The following is a 23,650-nucleotide window of genomic DNA, read 5'->3' as shown; positions in this document are numbered from 1 at the left end:
ATAGAGACCTCTTTGAAAATAAGTAATATCGGGTGAAAATGTAAAATAATGGAGTTTGCCGGCAAGCTGACTGCACAAAATCGATCTATCTCAACTATCTCGTCCCACATGTATTACAGTGTTTGACATTGATACATCGGGGCGAAGTATCAATTGCGGTTAGCGTTGCGGTACAGCCTTGCACTTGTGAGTAATTTTGCAATTGAGAATCATGCGGTCCACACGGAGGATGGCGCATCGCCGGCAACGTATCCGGTGTACTTGCACATGCAGATTCCGCCGGGATATATTACGCGGATCGCGATATACCAAATGTACTTTTCGATGTTTCGATTTACACCTCTCGATATTGACTGCCGGCGGTGTGTGGCGTCAATCCGGCCATGAGTACGAGCTCGCGTAAATTGCATCCCCCACGCGACGTAGTTTTCCTTCAGCCAATATCGCAAATATATGTCGGTATCAGCATTGCGCTGAAAGGAGAAGGAAATTGATTCTAAGCGCGTCGCCGATATTGTACACAAGAGAAAATGAGATTTTGCCGAAGCAGATCTTTGTTCTTTTTCCAAGCTGAAATTGCGATTGAATCAGTAATGAACGGACAGAAAAAAAAATAAGTTAGTTACATTCATTTCAGCGGAGAGCGTTTGTCTTTAGAAAGAAGATTGTCTGTAATTATTAATGATCGAAAAGTTCCCTTGCCGTCCTTTTAATTCCTCTTTTGTACTGCAGTTAATTTCTCCGCCATAGCTGTAACTTTCATCGTCATTTTGATGAGATTTTCAATTATGTAACGGTATTTCCGCTTAAATTTTACGCTATAAAATTTTGCATATTATGTTTCACACTTGTTCAGCGTACAATTTAATATTATTATGATATAAAAATAGAAAATAATATCTTTATTGCTATCTATCTGTTATATCTCATTATGATCTTAGACGTATATTTGCGATATTGGCTGAAGGAAAACTACATCGCGAGGAGATGCAATTTACCTCGCATCAGTTGTACTATAACTTTATCGAAGGTAGTTTTGCATTTTAACAAGAAATCATATTTAGCAGAGATACTGTTTCAAATATCATTTAGATAGGCTCGATATTGTTACTGGAAGTACATTGGCATTAATTAGATTAATGGAAAGCTACAAATCAATAATTATACTTTCATAGTTATAACCAATGGCTGCATTTTCTATTACATGTGTGACGACTATATGAATATAATCTATAAATTACGTTTAATTATTTCTGACGAGTCTAACTAAGAATAGAGCTAGAGTTACTGAATAAACTATGCATATTTTAATAGACGAGTTCTGCATCTTTGAATCTACCATTCAATAAACTTTCGTTCACTCACGCTATTTAATTTTCTCCGCGCAACGCGGCTCGTCAAAATCCGTTCGGTAGTCTTCTTAACTGGAAGCGTTTTCAATACCACTTGATCTCATCCCCCTTGACGACGATTTCTGTGGAAAATAAGTGCGCTCGGCTGGACCGGTCTGTCTCGTGTCTGCAAGAGGAGAGCTGAGTAATCAGCCTCATTGATCCGACTCCTCGGTGCAATGACTCTCTCTCTCTCTCTCTCTTTCTCTCTCTCCGTAGTTGCGGCGTGCGCTCGCGCGAACATGCGTATGTACGTGTGCGCGCACGCCAGACGCACGCACAACGTAGCAACCGCATAAACCCCGGCAGAAATCAATCTTACGCGCTTTCTATTAAGGACCTCGGTAAGAGTATCACGTGTCAGGTACGGAGGCATTTTCCTGCCTCCGATGAGGTCGAGAAGTATTTAAATGTCTTTTTATTTTAAATATCCAAATTAGTAATGCTAAATATTATTCTTTACGATGCGGAATTTCATATTTTTTATTTTCATTTCGTATGGCTTGAAGCAAAGTTATTCAGTTATACAACATCAGAACTTGGGGCGGAAAGGATAAAGATGAAAAGTAATGAAAAAGATAATGAAAGAAATTACAGTAAAAAGAAATATTGCTTCTGACTCATAAAAAGGATAAAGATGGATGGAAACTATGAAACTCACAGCGTATCAAGGAGCTCATAAGAAATATTCATGAGGGATTTTGCTGCCACTTCGTGCCCGTTTTAAGATTATGAACATAAAAACGCAGCGATGCGATCCGTTGTAATTAACGTAAATTTTCTTTCTTTCTTTATGCGTACACAGCAAGACTAATCTTAATAAAAGAGTGGAAATGTTAACCTCCAATTAACCGCGAGAATTTATTAAAGGCAAATAATGTAGCGTCTCGCACTTTAACAGTGTGGTTTTAATTAGAGATGCAAATTATAATAAAACAGAGACGAAAATTAATTATATTAGTTGTAGGTAAATAATGTAAAGAAAAATCGTAATTTTAATCAGGAAATTATAAAATGATTTATATATTTTTTTATGATAATTTTGTTTTTCTCGTTTATTAAAATGGTGGGATAATATTTCTTAAAAGATCCGATTTCTTAACTTTTACCGTAATAACTGTATCTGCATCTTACATCTTGAGAACGTAAAAGTATGGAAAAATAATGATTAATTTATAATTTACATAAGTACCGAGGGGTAAACCGCTCACCAAACTCATGTACACCAATGTCCACTAATGCCCAGTGAGCATTACTTTATCTTAATAGCTCATTTATCTTGTTTTATCTTATCTTCATAATGTCCCAGCAAGGCCTAATGCCCAAACTAATGCCCCAAAAATGCCCAGTAATGCCGCAAATCTGTACACCACAATGCCCTCAGCGGTTTACCTCTCGATAAATACCTTTTTTACTTAAATAAACATTAATTTTATACTCGAAATAAATGTTAGGGTTGGTATGTAATAATAGGCGTCAATTAAAATTAATTTTACCGAAAGGAATCGAATATTCGGCATTTGTTTAAGTATTTAATACCGGTAAAACAAAATAACTGGCCGGTGGCGCCTGGCGCATAGCGTACTATTCTGTATGTACACGCAGTATTATTGCCATTCGTGTGCCAACCTTCCAGCGAACAGGTTGTGTGTCGCGAACCGTTCTGCGTATCGTCGCGTTATTATCCTTCGGGATACGATTACTTCTCTACAAACAAATAGCAACTGGCAACTCACAATAATTCTCTCTCGTGATTAAAGATTCTTTTAGTTAAATTTTTATCGAAACTATTACATTGCACGAGTTATATATCCCAAATTGGGAGAATAAAGAATAACGATTATGAATTACAGTTTCGTAATATCTTCGTATTATACTGTAGTTCGGATTTAAGTCTCACCTCGTGTTTGAAATTTTTCGTTAGTTTACGCGTAGTTTTCGGGTAATTTTCAGATGTCGGGACACGAAGTAAATGCAAATCACCGGATGATAGTAGTCGCGAGCTATGACATATATTCATTGATTATTAATTATTATTTTGAAGTAGAATATGGCGTGAAGAGATGTGTTTTGAAGTATTAAATATTTCGCAGCGACTAACGCCCTACGGCGCTACGCGACTCGCGATGTTTGTGTTTGTACGACGTATTGCACCGCGTTTGTACAAGGTCGTTTTGTTATCAATCGCGCGGCGAGATTCAACCACGCAGATAGTGGAACGAGCCAGTCAGTGTAGCAACGCATTACTCTTCATATAGTTGTCCCGATAAGTGGTGTGAGACGCCAACGCGATTATTCTTCGTGATAGTTGCGAGTAGTGATCGTCAGACTGTACCAGCGAGACTTGTGGATTTACTGAGACGGCAGCTACGTGTCGGAAAGTATCTCGATACACGATTATTTTGGATATTATTATTGATTAGCCGAGAGATTAATTATTTCCCGTGGTTAACGACACGTAAGCGAGTCAAGGTAAAAGCTTATTGGATCAAGTGTCGCGCGCAGCTTGTTTACTCCAAGTTGGAACAAAAACGGCGGAAGTTGTAGATTGTTGCATCGTTAAGCTATCTTGGACAGTAATTATTTTTATATCGGATAAATATGATATTTTATCGTAATACCTGTATTATGAAACACACGTCTCACGCGAGTGCATTCGAGATTACAATCCAAAGTGCGCGCTTCTAATTACCCGCGAGTGAATCTTGTGTATCAAGAAGAAGCGACAAAGAAATCTCCGTGGGGATGAAGGGGTCTAGAAAGCATCGGGCGACGACTACGGAGTAAGCCGTTTCTTATTTCACAATTATTTACCAAATTTATTATAATTATCTTATTTGCGTAACAATTATTTATATTAAAATATTTGGGGTATTACTATAAACTGGATATATCGTATTTTATGTAACGGATATATCTGTGCAAATAGGATCAGATATTTGATATATCTAGATACGTTTCGCGTTAATAACAATATAAAAATATTACAAATAAATCTGATATCTCGTAGATTCGTCGTTTACGTTGTTCTAAAAGATATTAAAATTGATACATAATCTTGAAATATATACACAAAATCAGTGTTTTATTTCTTGCATACAACGTGTAAAGAACATTTTGGAGAAAATCGTTAATATTTGTTGTATTATATTTTATTGTCCTGTTTTCTCTTCGAAATATTCTTTTAGTAAAATCTGAAACTTGCGTTTGGTCTTTCTACAGTTTTTTTTTTCAGAATTACGTATTACATAAACTTTTACAAACGAACAATATTTTACTGATTATCAGTTATTGTATATTAATTTTTATATGAATCAATATTCTCGTCTCTTTCGTGGCCATTCATTACTCCATTATTCATTTTTCTCAACTTAACTTTAGTGAATTAAATTTGCATGTAACAGTTAAAAATTTTTCAGTATATAATCAACGTTGTAACAATTGATCGCCGTACAGGCTAAGAAACCGGCAGGCAAAGTTAATTTAGCAGGAAGTCAATATTTATGCGCAAATTGATAACAAATAGGTACGCGTGTAAGTTATAAAGTTGAGTGCGCAAATTTTACGGGAAAACCATGAACCAATTTTGATTGCTTATTGAAGTTTAGAAACTTCAATATTTCCGTGTCAGAACTTTAAGTTAATCTCTAAAATATACTTTTCAAAATACTATACGGTGTTTGCGGAATACTTTTTCTGTGTAACTCATAGCAGAATTTGAGGCAGGATCTTAAACGTTAATAGTTAAAAGTAAATAATCCGGACTAAGAAATTCAACTAGATTCCGCTTCAAATACGCGAGTTCTACATCTTCATTTGTACTTAATTGTAAATTTATCTTTGAAATATAAGTATTTGCTGTTCTGCGTTTTACGTGGATCGATATGTTCCGCTTGGACTGTTAAAAATACTTATATATTATTTGGATTATAATTACTGTGGAACAGTTAAAAAGTAACATATCCGAAAACCCAATTTTCCCGCTAATAACAGTACGAATTATTTCGCTGGTAAATTTTCAGCTTTACGTATACCATAAAAAAAACTAATTTCTTTAGATCAAATAGGAAACGAGAAATCGCTTTTTAGGTTAGTGCGGGATGAAGGTAGCTCAATAATTTTCAATTAAATGTGTGAATTCATATACCGTATCTCCAATTCTTCGAAATTTCCTTAAATTTTTCGTCTATATTAATTATGTATCTTATAATTAGACGAAATTGTTATTATACTCTTCCATAAGCACGGACGTGATTTTCCGTGGGAAAGGACACTTTGAATTTCGCCCTACGTAGGAATTACGTAATTTGGGGAGGGACAAGGGAGGGACGTCGATCGTTCCCCGGTTAATATTTCACGGCCGTAGTGAATGAATTCTACTGTATTAATGAATTATCCGAGAAAGATAGAGAAGAAGAGTGCCATTAATCATTTAAATTGCCATTCCTTTTAATCCGTTCCGTAGACGCCCGTTCGCGACAAAAATATAATCGGTCTGAGTTACGAGCGTAATGCATTCCATCGAGTAATCGTTTGACCTACCTCATATAATTTATTACGTCATATTTCATATCTCGCACACGTATCATGTGCACGGTGTTATCTCTAGTTAGGATGTTGGCGTATTCTTTGTAAAAATTTTGAGTCCCACCCCGTTTTCTTCTCCGTACCATCGATCTCGAGACGAAAATCATGGAGGGACGAACGATACTCGATACAAGGTGCGTCGACCTGTAAAACGAGATATGAGTTGGTTCCGACACATGTGAACGCACACGTTCTCTTTATCTATCACTGATAAGCTTATGAAATATTATTAATTACATTATTTATGGTTGCAACAATATCGGATATAACATTGCGAACAAATCTCACTTTTAAAATATTGAGGTACGATTACCATATAATTTTACAATAATTATTTACAAATGCAAACATTGGGAATACGCGAAATTGTATGTGAATATTAAATGTTTATTTTTGAATACCTGATATTTAAAATGTTGGAAAAAATTTATCGCTGCCTTGTCGTATTTGGTATTGAACATTGAAATCGGATAAAATGTACAATTAATGAAATCTAAAGCAAGAAAAAAATGGATTCCGAATTAATCGAAGTATCTGAAATTGAAAAGAACAGTGATTATTCTAAAGCAGTCTTTAGGCCATGACAGTGCGTTAAAACAAATTTTGATCAATTTCGTACAGCGGTAAATTATATGATTTGGTAGATGACAATGGCAGTATACGCATCGTGTCGTCGGATTAAGACGTTTCCGAGCCCGCGAAGCAACGAGCGACTTCTTCCCACGGGCTTAATGACCCGCTGATCTGCATAATGCAGACGGTCGGCCGCGCCATAATTCAAAGAGGTCGGAGATAAGCGCGTTTATCGACAAAACCGAGGGAGATTCACCTCGGATAGGCGCCTTCAATTACTTGATGCAGCGCCCTCGACGTGGCGAAATTTCACGGCGGTTTGAAAGGAGTCGCCTTTTATCCCTCTTTTCAGGCTACATTGTGTTCCTATACCATTCTCCGTCGTCTCATCACGATACTCATCCCTTTTTCCTTTATTCCCTACACGGCGGTTATGTTGAAATATGCGGCTTAAGGGTAAATCGCGTAATTATTGGATAACGAAAGTAATCGGGACGAGATTCTCTTCTCTTTCTGCTGTTCTTTTTTTGGAGGCGGGAGGGATCGAGTTTAGGATTCTCATTTTGAACTTCTTGACTCTTTAGTGATAGATTCAGCTCGTAATGCATTTTTTAGACGAGCGCTTTCACAACGGAAGTTCAGAATCATTTCCTGCAAGCACGTGATACTTCATTCATGATTGCTCTTCTATAATATAATTAGCATGATTACGACTTGTGCATAGATCCATCAAGATCTTTAAATACACCTAAACAAGTGAGTAATCTTGAATCTCTAATCGTGAAATAAGTAATAAAGTATTAAATATCAGGGTCTTGTTGAGAGCGTTAGCTGAATGAAGGCTTTTTATGGAACACAAAATGTGGGAGAAAATAATTAACCTTAATCAGAATTAAACTCGGGTTACAATTAAATTTCACATAAAATAACACCATTTCGCGAGTACGCCCACTCGAAATTTCAACTCATTCATTCAATCTCATGAAAAAAAAGCTACGGCAAACGTTTGATCCGGTACTGGAGAAGCGCATTTTTTAATTTCTCTTTCTACTCTCGTGCAGTTATTTTCGCGTTTACAGCACGCGGCGGCGTGAGAATCCCCTCCGAGTTATCAGCTTGCGAAATCCTCTTGCCGAATATTTCGCCAGGATGGACGACACCTGTTCTGATTCGTCAGAATAAATCTCGCGTTCACATATGGATGTGCATGGCCCTCGCGATTTTAACTCGCGCGCGGCGGTCGACCGTATCTTTTCGACACTCATGCTCGATCTGCTATTTTCGCGCTGTTTGGCAAAAATATTTCGCCCTGCCACATGCGGCGACGATCCGGTAAGTTTATAGTTTTACAACGACTGGCACGTTTTACGTCGGGCAGAGCACGCGAGTCGTGTAAAACGTTGTCCCGTCAACGTTCTGTATTAAAAAATCAGTAATTGAATTCTACCGTGTAGTACGCGTTAATAATATATTAAAGAGACATCTGAGAACGTGAATACACATACGTGAACGATGCAAATTACGGCGGATTACCTCTTCTCGGGGGAAGTAATTGCCCTTCGCGAGCCCTCACTTGCCGGCAGATTAGAACGAGTGATTAGCCTTTCTATGAGGCACCTGCTACAACCAATTACGCGTGCCATAGCGCGCACGTACCGCTATTATCTTTGATCGCGAGGATTTAAATCGTATTGATCGGGGCGCAATTAGAATCTAGTTAAATACACCGTTCTAATGGCTGGGATAGTCGGACGTTGATTGGCACGATTTATGACGTAGCTTGTGACAGCGCTCGTGAAATCCGCATTTTCATCTTTGTGCATTCACGTTTTCGTAGGGCCGAATGCACCGCAGCTAGTTTAATTAATAGCACTTCGCATTCAAACATTTTTTTCCGTGGGGATAATTACTTCGCGCTACATGAAAACTAATTAATATCGAGTGCGAGTGTTTAACGCGAAATGTTAACCAGGCGCGCCAAACGTTTATTAGCAGGCAAATAGACTGCGCAAATTGATCAATCTCAATTATCCTCGTTAACGCGTGTATTACAATATTCGGTATTAATATGTTACTTTATCGAGCATTCCCGCGGCTGCCTCTTTGTGGTACGCAGAGAAAGGGGGAAACGTTCGTAAACGGGGCATCTCTTAGGACCGAGTGACCTTGCTCTCTGCAATTTATTCTTCTCTTATCAGCGCCAACAGCATGACGATGTATTTGATTCCCTCGTAACTATGGGATACGCGGTAATTGAACATTCTTTCTCAAACACGAAATGTCATTGTCGTTGCCGGCTTTACGCCCGTGCATACTCGTTCTCGCGGCACTTGAAGCGGCACCACCACAAGCACTCGGAGCGGTCGCGTAATTATCCGGAGTCAGCCGTTCGCTCGCCACGGTTACGTGCATTCGAGAGACCCCGGCGAGCAAACGGCGAGCGCGCGGTAGAAATAACAGCGCCGGTTTCCGTAACCGGCACGTAGTAATGTAACTGCGAGAACGCGAGTTCGGAGGACCGTCCCTCGTTAACGTTACGGCCGTCGAAACGAAGCGGGTGTCCGTCCAGAGTCCAGAAACGGAGGATGAAATTAGAATGCGCGGCGGATGGATCTTTCCCTCCGGGGCGCGCACGGCGCGGCGAGTGATCCCGTCGATCGAGATTCTGCAGACGGGATGCGATATCTCGGCAACGCTCTCCGCCGCTCTCCCACCTCCACGTTTTATTTGCGACTTGTACTTTAAGGGGTAAAAAAGAAAACAAAAGGGACGAGGGGGAGAGCGGAAAAACTCGAGACGAGGCGGACGTGAGAATTCTCTGCGTTACTCTACCGTAAATTTTCACCGCAGTTTTCGCACGCCGAGTGTGTAATTCAATGTGCACACTCTCGACGCGATGTATTTATAAATGGTACACAAACCTAGAATGAGGGAGACGGAGTAGGTCGAAAGAGAAAGAGAGAAAGGTAGGATCGGAGGGCTTTTCATGGAGGATCAGGGCAGGCAAGCGACGACGGAATAATAGCGGAACCATGATGTAAGAATATACCAGGTGTAGCAAAGCGCATTATAGCGGCATGATAAAGGGATCCGTCGTAAATGCGCGCGCGACATTCTTCTCGGGCTTTGAAAAATGTTACGTTGCACTCGCATGACGAATGGCGGAACACTGCGAATCTACCCGCCTTCCTCTTACCCCCGCCTGGGGTGCGTTTAATTGCGCATTTCTGTTTTTATTAGCACGCGGGTGAACAGAGAGCGCGGTGAATATTATTGCGAAAATGTATAATAATCTGTTAAATTTAATTGCAACGAATGCGTATCCCGTCGGATTGCCGTCGCTGTTGTATCACGGGCAAAACACGTAACGCCCAGGACCGCGTGAATGATAATAAATTTTCTCCCTTTATCTTGGCACCGGAATTAGATTCGCCAAGTTTGCTGCGCAGAGCTCAGGTGAGACAATATTGAACTTGACTTAGGTGACTTTTAGTAGTCGAATGGAGTGCTCTCGCGCGAATCGAGATTAATTACATAATCACTTCTGCGAAAAGTGCGTTTAACTGTGAGAGGCGCAATGTGTAAAATAAACGCGGTAAACGGTAATGCAGTAATTAATATTTGGCGCGTATATTCTTTCCATTTTGCTGGCACGCGTTAAGATATTTATTATATCATTATTAGCGTATTCGGCAAAATGAGTATAATCATATAGTAATAATTGTAATGGGTAACGCAACGCGTGCACGTAACTTTTTAATTACGTATTCGCTAATTATCGCAAACTTGTTATGAAAGCGTAGTTTATATTAGAGGTATTGCAGTATTTAGTTTGGAATACCTGTGTTTCCACGGCACAATCTCTTATTTTAAAGATGTAATGTAAATTCAACAGCCCATAGTAATTTATGTCCGGTGTACCGAGAGAGGAGAAAGCATAGAAATCCGGTAAAATGTGGATGAAAATTGTGGACAGGGAAATTGAACGAGAGAATAATTCATGTTAAAACGACGTGAATTCTATCGTAACGAGGGACCTCAATTTCATAATTACATGTGCTTAGTTTTATCGTCGTGCCGTTCCACTTTAGTATCATAAACTATTATGCCTGCCCTCATTAATCTGCTCGACTTCGCTATCTTCGCTCGCAGCCTCTTTATGACTCGCTAAAATCGATGTGTAAACTAACCGTTTGAAAAAGTCAATCTCTATTCTACGAACGATTAATTCAGTCCAGTGTACAATATTTAAATTGATTTACGTGTATTTGATAACAAAATTTCAGCATCAAAGAAAGTTTCGCGCGCGATAAATGAAAATGTCACTTTTTCAGCGTTTGACAGGTAAAATTTTTTAATTGCAATGTATATTTTTAACGTTTCTGTCTCATAACACGTTTGTCGTTGGTTTATGCACGTGTTAATCCCGGATTAACACGCGATGATCTCAGCGCATTCACTATACGCAAATGTAATATTTACATAAAAATAATGTTTTACTCCGTTGGATTCTCGCTTAGTGCGCCACATGCTGATACGTTTAAACGCATCGAAGAGAAAGAGGATTTCTCTACTTTTCGTCCCTTTCCCCAATTAGCTGTTGAAGCGAGAACGCTGAACCCATTAATGTAGGCCATTAAATATACTATAGTTTATATCGCACACCGCACAATAAATACACATCACATCTGCAGGTTTCTTGTCGAAAGTGGAAATAATTTTATCTAAATAAAAGTGAAACGAGAGATGAGGAATCTTTGATTAATAAGAAGAAGAAAAAAATGATGGTAAAAGTGACAGATTACATTTTTACTAAGGAGAATCATTTCAGTCCTCGACAAAGATTATCGCTTCACTCGAACGCGACTATTACTGAACGCCTCGTAGTTAAAGATCGTGTCGCGGGCACCGAGCCGTTCGTGCTCGTGTCTGGACCTTCCAGACACTCTAGGCGCATCCGTATAGCGAGATCGACTCGTGAGAGGAGCGACCGTTGGAGCGAAAGAGGTGGCAGACGCGCGGATGAGCACGACAGAAATAGTAGAGTCGGGACGTGAATACAGCAACGAGGACAGCGAGCGTATAGAGACGAGAGAGCGACAGCGAGAAAGTGAGTAGGATGAACAGAGGGGGAAAGAGATGCAGTCAAGTGCAGGTGTCGAGCTTTTGATGGAACGTGTCCGAGATGCGCGCGGTGTCTATGAAACTAGGTTGATTTAGATTGAATTTGACGTATATTCCTCCCATCTTGTTCAACTTCTTTCCGCCGCCTCCGACTTGTTCCTTTTTCTTCCTCTTTCTTGAAATAAATTTACTTCTCCCCCTCCCTTTCAGCTTCTTCTCCTGCGCTCCACCTTTCTCCCCTTCACTCTCGTGATCAGTATGATACACGTGTCTATCAGGTACAACAAGGCGTCACGTGTGTCATCGATTTCGCAATTTCACGAGCGAGCGTGCGGGGCATTGTTCAGATCGTGCACTGAACCCTATCACGAAACTGTTATAGGTTGAACCCCCGGTAAGGTTTACGTTTCCCGATAAAGTAATTGTGGGGAGCCTGTTGTGTTAACGCTAGAAGCGTCGTAGCGGTCGTTTCCATTAGCGAATAAACCTGCTCTGTAGCTCGAAGGGATTTCGACGCTGTTTTGACTTCCGTTTTACTGGCTTTTACGTCTTCCACTTTTAGCAGTAACGGGAGCCGCTGGATGGTCTACAGCGCAATCTAAACACGCGAATGTGTTGATTCTTCGCGTTTTCGTAAAAAGTTTCAATTTTCGCTTCGTTTCCCTCCGCCCTTCATTTTTGCTTCGTTTATTACAATAGAGAAATTTGTCATCCGACAGACCATAAAACGAATATCACCTTGAACGTCATGAAATTTCGGTTGAATTTCTCGCTTATATAATTTATCGTTTAATTTCTATTATTCAGAACCTTGATCTTTGATCTGTCATCGTTATTACATTTATTACGTCGTTGAATTTATTACGTTATCCATCATCTTCAAGTTCTCTAATAACTCATAGAAACAAGGACAGCAAATGTCGGGAGTTAATCTACCTCTTTCATAATGAGATCTGTGTGTGCTCTCGTCCTTTATTTCCAACGTTTATTTAACCATCACCACTTGCCATCCCTGTATTATCCTGTAACTCATCGAACAAACATGCTAATCGGATCCGAACCCGAATCGAGCAACTTTCTGCCTCAATCCCCAAATTCCACCGAGAGACACGTCCAACTCATCATCAGTCCTCTCTATTATTGCGTCCCGTTTGTTTGGAAAGATAACAAATGCAAGTCGCTAGACTGATTGTGAGACTCACTCTGATTTTATTTTCGATAATTTAGTTGGATGACAAGTCAATGCGTTATGAAACTTGTAAAATATATGGAATAGACAGATAGTTTCTGAAAGTTGTTAAGTTTTTAAATTAAACTAGAGTTTGCAAAACGAACTTTTTATACTTAAAGTGGAGTACGTAAGAAAAAAAATGAGAAGTCAAATTTTGTAAAAAGGTTGCGAAAATTTGAATTAAGAAGTTTGTTTTATCCATTGTTAGAAAAAGCTAAGAAATTGTTAAGATTGAAGAGAAGCAGGAGAGAATAATATATTTTTATCGTGATTTCGGTCACACGAATTGAATGGGACTGAGAATTGGAAAGGATTAATAACGTAGAATTGTAAAAATAAAAATCTAGGCAACGAAGACGTTCTTATTCACAATCGAAGTGATCACGGCGAAGGGGTTCGGCTGCGCGTTCCGTGTTGAGAATCTGCTGTAGCGAAAAATGGTATTTTTCGGACGAGTGGAGAATCCCATTTCGCGCTTTCCTCCGAGAATCATTCGAAGGAGTGACCAGAAACAGAGTTGTCTTGGAACAAGAACCTTGTCGCGTGTCGTACGACGGAATTGCAATAGCGATCGGATGGATTACTTCGGCTTCGGAAGATCCGGGACTGCAATCCTAGTTAGACAAATGTTTCTATATGACTTAGCGTTTAGAAAAATTTGCGACGCCAAATATCTTACGATCATTTTTGTCTTCATTAAATGGTGTCGGACGAGGGGGGCATTACTGGACATTTTTTGGGCATTAGTTTGGGCATTAGGCCTTGCTGGGGCATTATAAAGATAAAATAAAATGAACCAAGCTAAAACAAGACAAATAAGATAAAATAAGAGAATAATGATAAAGAGAATAAAAATAAGATGAAGTAATGCCCACTGGGGATTGGTGCAAGATTTCGGTCGGCGGTTTCCCCCTCGGTGTCGGCTGTACAATATTTAAACTTTCCCGTAATTTTGTAAGTAAAATTAATAACTTTGAATCGTTCTCTGAGAATTACTTAGTAAATTATTATGCGAATTTCACTCCCGTGTTAACGGATCTTTCCGCTCACGTTGATAAATGAAACTCGGTGGTTCCGTTTCCTACTGTAAATCCATCCGTAATGATTCTAAATGGACATCGGGAGAATAAGTTCAGAAATTCAAGAGTTCTTCATTTCAAGTCTCCTCACTTTTACGAGTAAGAATGGTCATGCCGCGGTATAAAGATATATCGACGGTGATAAATCCCAATAAAATTTTCGAGAGTCTCTGCCTCTTCGTGCTCAGGTGTCCAATGGCTCCTTTCGCGCGATCTATGACAGAAATTCGCTGTGAATCTGGAAACGGTTTCGACGCAAATCGGCAATTCTATTTCGACTCCGCGCGGTAACTCTCTCGAGGAAAATCTGAGACTATAGCACGGGCCGAAGTTATAGCGATCTTAACCGGTGATATAGCGCAGGTTTAATGTGTTCGGAAAGAATTATCTTATGGCGGCGCAAATCGCGTGGCACGTAGGAATACGAAGAGCACAGTCATACGTGCTCGGCAAGATTCTCGGGCATTATCTCACGGGAACGAATTGTGCATGGATACTCGTTCACCGGAATTTCTATAGAAATATCCCAGAGAGATGCAATCACTAATGTTTGTCTAATTTTACTAATTAGAAGAGATTACTGCTGAGCAGAAATTTCGAAAGATATCCGAACTGATAGGAATCGTTAAAAGATATGAAAATTATGCAGAATAAATATAAGATTATTAATTCGTGAAATGTCAGGTTTTTTAATTAATTAGTTATATTCCTTTTATTTAAACAAGTTTGACAGTGTTAATGTTGAATTATTATTAATAAACTTGGAACTTAAAACCGTGAAAGGAGAGAACATCGATAAAGGAAGGGGGGAAAGAAATAGTATCAGGTTTTCGATAAAGAAAGATACCTGAAATTCCTCAGCGGTTCGGAACGAAATATATTGTTCTCGAGGATATTTCCCGTAAATATATCGCCTTTGACTTTTCTTAGGTTAGATTTTAGCCTTTAATTTAACGCCTTTGTTAGCGACTACGCGAGACAAATGTGTCTGTGAAAGAAACGCAGTTGCGCGATGGAATGCGAAATATCCGCGAAAATTACGGTGGCGACTCGTGATTCGCACGTGCACCCACTGGTATTCGGTGGCTCGCAGAATGGTATTTTTCGTGTGCGAATACAGGGATCCTATTTCGCGCGCTTGCCACCGAGGCGTGACTTGTTTGCAGAAAAGTTGGAAATATAACGACAAAGTTATCACACGCTACGGTAGAACTTCTAATGAATCTGGGGAAGAACCACTCGCACTCGGACGGAATTGCCTTCCTCTTAACAATCCAACCGCCAGATAACAAGACGGCATATTAGAATGTAAATTTACACGGAAGTTTTTGTGTCGGTAATTTACGAGCGAGCAATTTTCGGCGGAATTCCGGAAGAGAATAAATTATTGCTGATAGCTCGGGAGCGCTTAATTTGGAGCGATTCGACGGGGATTTCCAAGGGGAAGAGCCAAGAAGTGTGCCTAAGGAATGATAAGAGTACATTATGATGTATTTGAGATTACATACCTCGCAGTTGCTGTAAATTGAAAACGTTGATTATTTTCTTTGCACACGTTACTTCCAATCTAGATCTAAATATTACAAAGTTTCTCGAAAAGACGTTGCTACCATGTTGCATTGAAATTTTTTGCTTGGGAATTTCTCGTACGTAAATTACAAGACTGGAGCACCGTTTTTACCTGTGGTGCGCAGAGACACTCGAGACCGAATTCCTTTATTCGAGAATTGCGTTAGAGAAATATTCGGTGCATTTTAATATTCGAAACGGTTGGGACGATCGCGAAAAATATAGAGAAACGTCGCGCTCTCAACTAAATGTCGAGAGAGATTGGATAGTCTGAATTCCGTGATGCCTTATTTGACTGACATTTTATGGCTTTTATTCTGCCTAAATAACGTGACCATTACGTCAAGTGGCTACGTGTAGCAGGAGTTATGGTACGATGTCCGACAATTAGATCGAGCTTGCCGGGCGTTCTCGTCGGTGTGTCCGGGGGGAACGATCGTGAAGATCTACGTTCGTGACCGAGAATGCGTGATCTGTGTTAGAACGCATCGACTCCTCCGTTGACCTGCAGTATTTTTTGCGCTCGTTAGGAAATCCTGGGACAGTCGTTAATAGTGAAATACCTGCTTTTACTCGATTGCACTCGCAATGTCGCGGTAACTCGAATACTCCCGATAAATTATTGTGCTTGCTGGATACGTTTCAGTTAGAAGCGAATCCGATAATGCTCGCTTGACTCTCTCTATGCGCTTTGAAGGTACGATATTGTTCCGATATTGAATTAAATATGTACGGGAGGGTGGTCTTAATAAATTAATTAACATACGAATAACTGGTTAATGTCTTATTTGAAACAAATATAAGTTTTTGCGTGATTACTCGTAAACCTTATTTTTATTAATCTGCAGGTGCATTTTACTTATGCTGTATACATTTGCTTTTAGTAAATAAATTATATTTCATTTTAAAGTTCTTACTGAGAAAGTAACTGATAAGATATTTTTAAATGGATAGAGAATAATGAATAAAAAGTGGCTTTTGTTAATGCTATAGTAATACGAATATATTTTCCATTCGATAAGCGGATTTTTCGAACAATCAGATCTATTTGAATTAACGTGTATTTACATTATGAATGTTTAATTTCCTCTGAAAAGCCTTCATAATGCGCATGTAATCTGGCGAGGGAAATCGATCCCTCGGCTGTCATAACAATTATTTCCGGACAAAAGGTATCCTCTCGTCGTGGCACACCGCGGAGTAGTTTTAGACGCGAGAAAAAGATGACGTGAAAATTTTGAAAGCTCTGCAAGGAAAATATGTTTTAAGAGTCGGATTCGAGAAAAATTTCCGTCCGTCTCTGGGATACGCCAGAAATTCCGGAATGTAAAGAATAAAGATGGAGATGTACGTCCGTGAATAAGGTTATCTAGGCAGAATGATGCCTTCCGTATTGCACCGAAAAATCGCGTGTTACATTTCATGGCAGGATCCGAGTTGAATGAGAAATATACAGGACGGAGGCCACGAAGCGGGCTTTCGAAAAACGGAAACGCGAGCGAATCAAAACGTTTATCGACGCCGTGAAAAGTATTCGAATTGTAAAATAGGAAATGTTAGAATTGTCACTCGTTTCCTTTTCAATCGCATTCAAATTTTATCTATTCCACGGTTATTCTATGTTAAAAGAAATAATCATCAGTAATTATATATTTCATGCCATTGCGTCTTGTTGTGGCGTTTTATTTTATTATTCGTGCACATGAAGTTAAAAAAATGAACACGACCACATATCGCGTACACGTACGTCCGTTACGGCATTGCAATCTCGTTTTTCACACTTTTTTACCTTGTATCCATTTCCATTTCTATGTTTGTACGCGAAATTCCCTTTGGAGAAGAGTGGAGAGAATCTGGTTGCGTGGATCATGCGAGTCCGTTCCTTGCGCGAAATTTCTTGCTCGTCGTTTTGCCCCCGCGGAATATCGGACGTTTCGGCCCGGTGCGAGAAAGAGAGAGAGTGTCGAGAGCGGGGAGGGGGGGGGGGAAGAACCGCGGAGGAAGAAAGATGAACGTTCTCGGTTCGTGCACCAAGACATTCAATCTAACCCACTCACGCGACACGAGCCTGGAAACGTTACATCCGCGAGCAAGACGTCTCGCGTTTCGATACGCGCGCGCGTTACACTTTACGAGCGTCCCTGAGCGCTCGCGAGAATGCATGCGGATGCTGCGCGCTGCGATCCGGGGAGTTGCGGGATATTACAGGCGCGTCTCCAGAGAGGAATGGAAAAGCGGCGTGTTTCGGGTACGCCAAGTAATACGCGGTCTAGAACGTATCTTGCCAGTGTGTTCAACGGCGTGATTTGTGTACGGTGGACCGTACTGTGGGATGTAATAAACGTGTTGCCGAAACAAGCATCGAATTGCGGGAGTGCAGAGAGAGAGAGAGAGAGAGAGAGAGAGAGAGAGAGAGAGAGAGAGAGAGAGAGAGAGAGAGAGACCCGACCTACACAGGGTACACTGGCTGTAACCACGATTTCGTCTAATTATAGAACGCGCGGTCGCGTTTGAAAATACATGGGCGACACATTTTTGAGGGAGAACCGGCTATTTCCGTTTGTTACCAGCGGTGGAGCAGTTAATGCTCCAATAATGCTATCAATTGTTAGTTTATCTTTTTACGAAACTATGTTCGTTTCTCTCTCTATGCATCTATGCATTGTTCCAATTGGAGAACGTACCACAAAGCACGAAATGAAAGCAATATATCTCTCTGTTTCATGCAATCAGTAATATATGAAATATGAATAGTCAATAGAGAAAACTAAAATTTAGTAATTTCTCTCTCTCTCTCTCTTTCCTCTTGGAATATATGTAGAATAGATAGACATTTCTCATGCAGTCTCTCGCGTTTCACATCTCTTTCCTCAATAACGGGTTGAAATTTGGCGCTGGAGATCAGTTGGTTTTACGGTAAAAAGACGCGAGGTCTTAAAGTATCATACTTGTAGCTTTATGATAGTATCGTTCTGAGATACTGTTGTCGTTAGAGGACGCGTCAGAGGTTGTAAGATATGCGGCAACGTCCTCTCTGCCACGGTACGACTCGCGCGAATATCGGGGTGAGTTTATGAGACTAGAGCGAAGAGAACGAGGGAGAAAGAACACCCCATTCGTGGATGAGGTGTGTGATTTGTGCCGGAATGCATCGATAGGTTTCCGGGTACCATCGGGAAGAATGATATTTTCTGCGCGCCAGTCGGCGACTCGTATTTCGTCGGAAAATCGCCGGGAAACGTCGGGGAGTCGGCGTCGCGCGTGCTAAACGATCACTTCGCCGTGATTTATGTACCGAGAGTAACAATCGGAGATCGTGCTTTTCTTAAATATTTGACTACAGGGAAATGTGCTCGGAACTAGGTATTCGTATCGCAGTCGAACGGGATAGGTCGCGCGCGCGATTCCAGATCGTTACATGTGATTTCAGACTTCTAGTAGAAGAGCAGTTAATCCGTGTAGTAAATTTTGAGCGTACAACTGTATAAATATTTAAATACGAAAACGGGCGGAAATGTGTCGGAAGAGAAAATAAATTAGAGCCTATAATATTCGAGTAATATATATTGATTTATTTTTAACGAAATTAAGTCAATACCGAGTAAAGAGTGAAATGATTTTGTGTAGCTCGGGTTTGCCACGCGTGATATCATCCGCACTTGATAAAAATAATATAGAAGTTCGATCTCACTTTTGTGAAGAGAGGTAAATTTATCGGCATCCCCCCCCCCCGTGCTGAAAACCTTAAACGACGTAAAGTACATTTACGTTTCCGCTCCAATTGCGGTACACATTACCATGATTTAGTGGAAAGAGAGAGAGCGATAGAGGGGGGGGGGGGGAAACAAATCCTTTAACGAGGCGAAAGGAACTCGGTATTCCTCGCGAGAGGAAACGTCTTGCATTGATATGAGTATTATTCGCGATGCAATGGCAGATTCGATTCGTATCAACGACAGGAGTCTTTAGGATTTACCTGCGTTTGCAGTATCTGGGTGTCCTCGTGAATAAATGATGACGAGTTGTACGTCTCAAAGGGTCGACGTACTCCGCGCTACTACATACCTGATTGTATGCAGCATGTAACGAGGTCACCAAACTTCGATATCATAGCAGACTTACGGCGTATAGCGTAGAATAACGATACCGTCTAGTTTTATGGGACGCATTGTATAATATCGAATAACAAAATGTGAATTACACGTAACGGTTTAGAACACAGGATATTTTTACGTGCTCGCGATTAATAATGAAAATCAAACGGATTCACGCGTCAACTACGTTGATTTCCGTTTCTTTCGAGTTTAATCAATTCGTACTCGACTGTATTTAATGCTTTTTTTAAAATAATTCTTTAACAAATTTTTGTAACAAACGCGATGGTATTACGTATTATTTTCGCTTAATTCGATCGCATAGCAATATTATTTCGCGCACTATTGGTACATTGCCATTTTAACGTATTTTATGTTCTGTATATTTGATGAAAGTACAATTTTATAAATCGCAATCAATGCGCGTATGATTAAAAAAAGTCCTATTATTACATAAAGTATAAATACGGCGAGTAATTTCACGTGTGATGATTCGAGGGCGTTGACTCTGAAATAAATTTATCGACGTCTCGATAAATTAATAAACTGCCATCCATCAGCCCATCGCATCCATCAGTCTAGCCGTTCCATTTTGCCAGTACCGAGCGAACAGAGTGGGCGGAAAGAAGTAGTCCATCGTGTTTCGACAACGAGTTCCGCTTTGAGAAAATAGCATCTGCGGTCTTTCTGGACGTGACACGCTTAATGGAATTCGGTCCGTTCCTTTCGGTGAAATGGGACCTTTAGGACCCCCGTCGTCGACTTTACCATCCACGGTGATGTAGCCGTTTATCGAACATCATTCTCACGACGCCCCCGAGCGTGGATTTTCCCGCGGAGGAACCAAATGGACTTGGCCGGTGTCACCGGTTGTGGCACTTTGTCCAACTTCTGCGTTCTATTCCCGGTGGCTTTTCCGCGCTCGATGAATTGATTCGGACCGTACCAGCGTCGTCCACGCGAGGAAATTGAGCCGACTGATAGGTCACCACGTACAAAGAAATAATTGCGTTATCCCTGACCCATGATTCCGATTGTCATTGTATATCGAATTTTCAATTGTACACGCTCGAGGATAAATGATGAAAGATGAAGATTTCAATGGCGAAGTGTCAGTAATTATCGTAGTGGAATAATACAAGAAATTACAGAATTGCGAAAAATAGATCTTGTGGAAGTAATTGAGTAAAGGAAGACAATAAGAAGACATTTCAGTTCATCTTAACTAATTCTTGCTTTAAAGAAGACGAGACTCGAGATTTAATTGTAGAGAATGTTTTATTTTGAAGAATTTTTAATAATAATTCTCCTATAAGTAATGGCTTTCTTGAAAGTAAACCTTTCGCTCAAAGGATCGAGTTGAATTGGGACAGAAGTGATATATGTAAGAACTGACTGTGTAATAATTAGGGTATTTCAGGCAATGTTAAAAGATCGCAAGTACACGCGACGCGGGCGCGTGCTTTCGTCATCATCGATGATATTAATAGCACCGTTTGTCAAGTTTAGCTCAGTCGCGAGAATCTCGTTTCTAGTTCGTTGGTTCAGTGGCAAACTAAACCGCGTTGCTAAATATACTTTCGACGGTGGACAAGAGAATAAATAGATAAATTCGGATTGTTATTAAGGCCACGGCTGCACTCCGATCATCGTTAGCGCATAACGTCATACTTTGGTCTTTTTAATGTAATTAGGATGCAAAATGCCAATCCCGTTAAACATGCTAGAATCGTACGTAATCAATAAATTGAATTATGACGTAAAATCAATTTGCTAATGTTGCTCTTCAAAAGGGCCTTCGTTCTTAACGCGGTGATAGACTAATTTAAACACGTGGAACGGTTGCAACTTAGAATGGTGTCACACAGTCCCGCCACTTCTTGGCATCTTCAGCGTTCGCGCGTGTGGTCAGCTGTTTGCTAACTTTGGCTACCACTCGCACTGTACTAATTTGTGGGTCTGCGGTACGCCACATTGTGGAATGTTTTGCCTCATTCTGTTAGATAGATACGCGCAAATGCGCGGCGCTAAGACTGATGCTCCAATTGTCACGATGACAATTGTCCAATCGATCGTATATCTTAACAGCAACGGAAGACTTAATTATATTATCTACCGTACAATAACGTAGAATATGGAATTATATACAACGTTCGAAATTCAATATTCCATCCCATTTTACATGCGCACTCATCCAATTTAATATATATTACCATATTAAATTTGCATAATCAAACTATTGGTTAATTACCACTACGTGGTTACTGTCACGAAACCGTGATATTTGTGCGTGTATTGACATTTATTTTGTGTGAATTAAAAAAAGGTCGAACGGTGTTTTATTTTCTCGATATAGAAATTTTACATATATTATTGCTACAAACCCAGATTGAGACGATTGCACGTAACACTAAATTTAGAAATGATAACAAGAGATAATAACAAAAAGAAGACGAAGTAACAAGCTTTGTTTCAGAAATGACATTTTTGTTTGCAATTACCATCATAACTTAAGTTACTTTCTACTTATACAATCGGCTTACCGTTTATCAATTTATCGATTCATATCAATGCATAATTTTATCCTTCATTAATTTGCCATATTATAAATATTACTGTATTACATTTTTAATTCATACAAGTGAAAATAATTTTAAATCACTAATAATCCGTTCGAATAAATATTCGAGAAATAAGATTATTCAAATATTTTTCTCTGACAAGCGTTGGAGATTTAAAATGGTGAAATAAAAAACTCGAGAGAGAGAGAGAGGGGGGGGGAGGGAGAGAGAGAAGAGAGATGACCTTTAACTATTCGAGCGTAAAAAATTCTTAAATCGTTTAAATCTCCGTAAATTTAATAGAAAATTTCTGGCCATCGCAGACCGCGATTTCTGCTATCTTTGTGTCAAGCATTGAGCGAGATAGAAAAGCTACTACACTATCCAATGCGGATTAAATATCACGGCTCTGCTGATTTTCGCAGCTTTTTCGCGTCTCTTTCGCGGGCGCGGCGTCTCGCGGGCGTCACGGGTCCCCGTTTTCAACGGCGAACAGAGCGAATGGCAGTGGAAATATCGCGTTTTACACAAATGCCGCAGTCGGAGTTTTACAATCGCGCAAAGCGCTCGGAGGGATGTAAAAGACAAATTGTGTAACGAGAAAGCCGGATGGAGACTGCAAAACGCTACGGCTCGCTTTCTCGCCGATCTAAATTCGCCTGTACAAATACGTTCTATAATGGGCAAATATGTGACGTTATAAAAAGGCCGAATTATCTTTTTGACATTGAGAATTGAGGCATAATCCTCCTCAATTAGGTAGATTTAAATGAATAAAATTTCTTTACAGAAATGGAAAAAGAATACTTTATCAAAAGATATAATCATCACACGAAGGATAAAAGTAGATGCGTCTGCGCCACACAGCCGTGTGCGCTTATTTATGTGTGTTAGCAATGTATAACATATTACTTTATGCGGTAAAATTTCGAAGTAGTTTAGTATGAAAGTGTGTAAGTATAAAGACGGAATGAAAAGAATATAGCAAGAAATTCGCGTCGTTCTCCTGCTAAAGTTTTCTCGTAGTTTTCTCATAGTTTTATAAGTAAATATTAATTTAATAAAAACACACTGTTCCAATTTTCCGAGTTTCACTTTGAACTGCGTCCAAAGATAAAAGAGCGTGGATGAAAATAAGGAAAGGGAATGAAGTTAGTTTTCAGTTTGTTATATTTCTGAATGTATATATGGATATGTTAGAGAATTGTTAATTCCAAATTTAATTATTTTATGATATACGGGTATACAGGGTGAGTTATAACATTTGTCCACGAGCTCGTGAGAAGGTAGAACGGATCGAGATGAACAGAAAAGTCCTGAACCATTTGCAATTTTCGCAATAGTTAACGAGAAAAAAATTATCGAAAATCGTCGTCTTTGCCCTGCCCACTGTCCAATTCGAGCGCGTAGCGAGATGTGCCGCCCGGCGATCGATATTGCC

At 39.9% G+C, this 23,650-nt stretch overlaps 1 protein-coding gene and 1 long non-coding RNA gene across 3 annotated transcripts in view; both read left to right on the top strand.

Annotated features, from left to right (window-relative positions):
• Positions 1-23,650, top strand: part of LOC105569016 (furin-like protease 1) — a 227,624-nt gene that overhangs the window by 11,238 nt on the left and 192,736 nt on the right. The gene's annotated exons all lie outside the window — the stretch shown is intronic.
• LOC105569011 overlaps positions 3,264-23,650 on the top strand; it is a 126,080-nt gene continuing 105,693 nt past the window's right edge. The window contains exon 1 of the long non-coding RNA XR_001009469.1: positions 3,264-4,174. This is a non-coding gene — a long non-coding RNA (uncharacterized LOC105569011). The remainder of the gene's footprint in view (positions 4,175-23,650) is intronic.

The sequence above is a fragment of the Vollenhovia emeryi genome, unplaced genomic scaffold (genome assembly GCF_000949405.1).
Source record: "Vollenhovia emeryi isolate VEMERY1.0 unplaced genomic scaffold, V.emery_V1.0 DF939126.1, whole genome shotgun sequence".
NCBI lineage: Eukaryota > Metazoa > Arthropoda > Insecta > Hymenoptera > Formicidae > Vollenhovia > Vollenhovia emeryi.
Note: the sequence above shows the minus strand (reverse complement) of the source record. Positions and strands in the feature narration are given on the sequence as shown.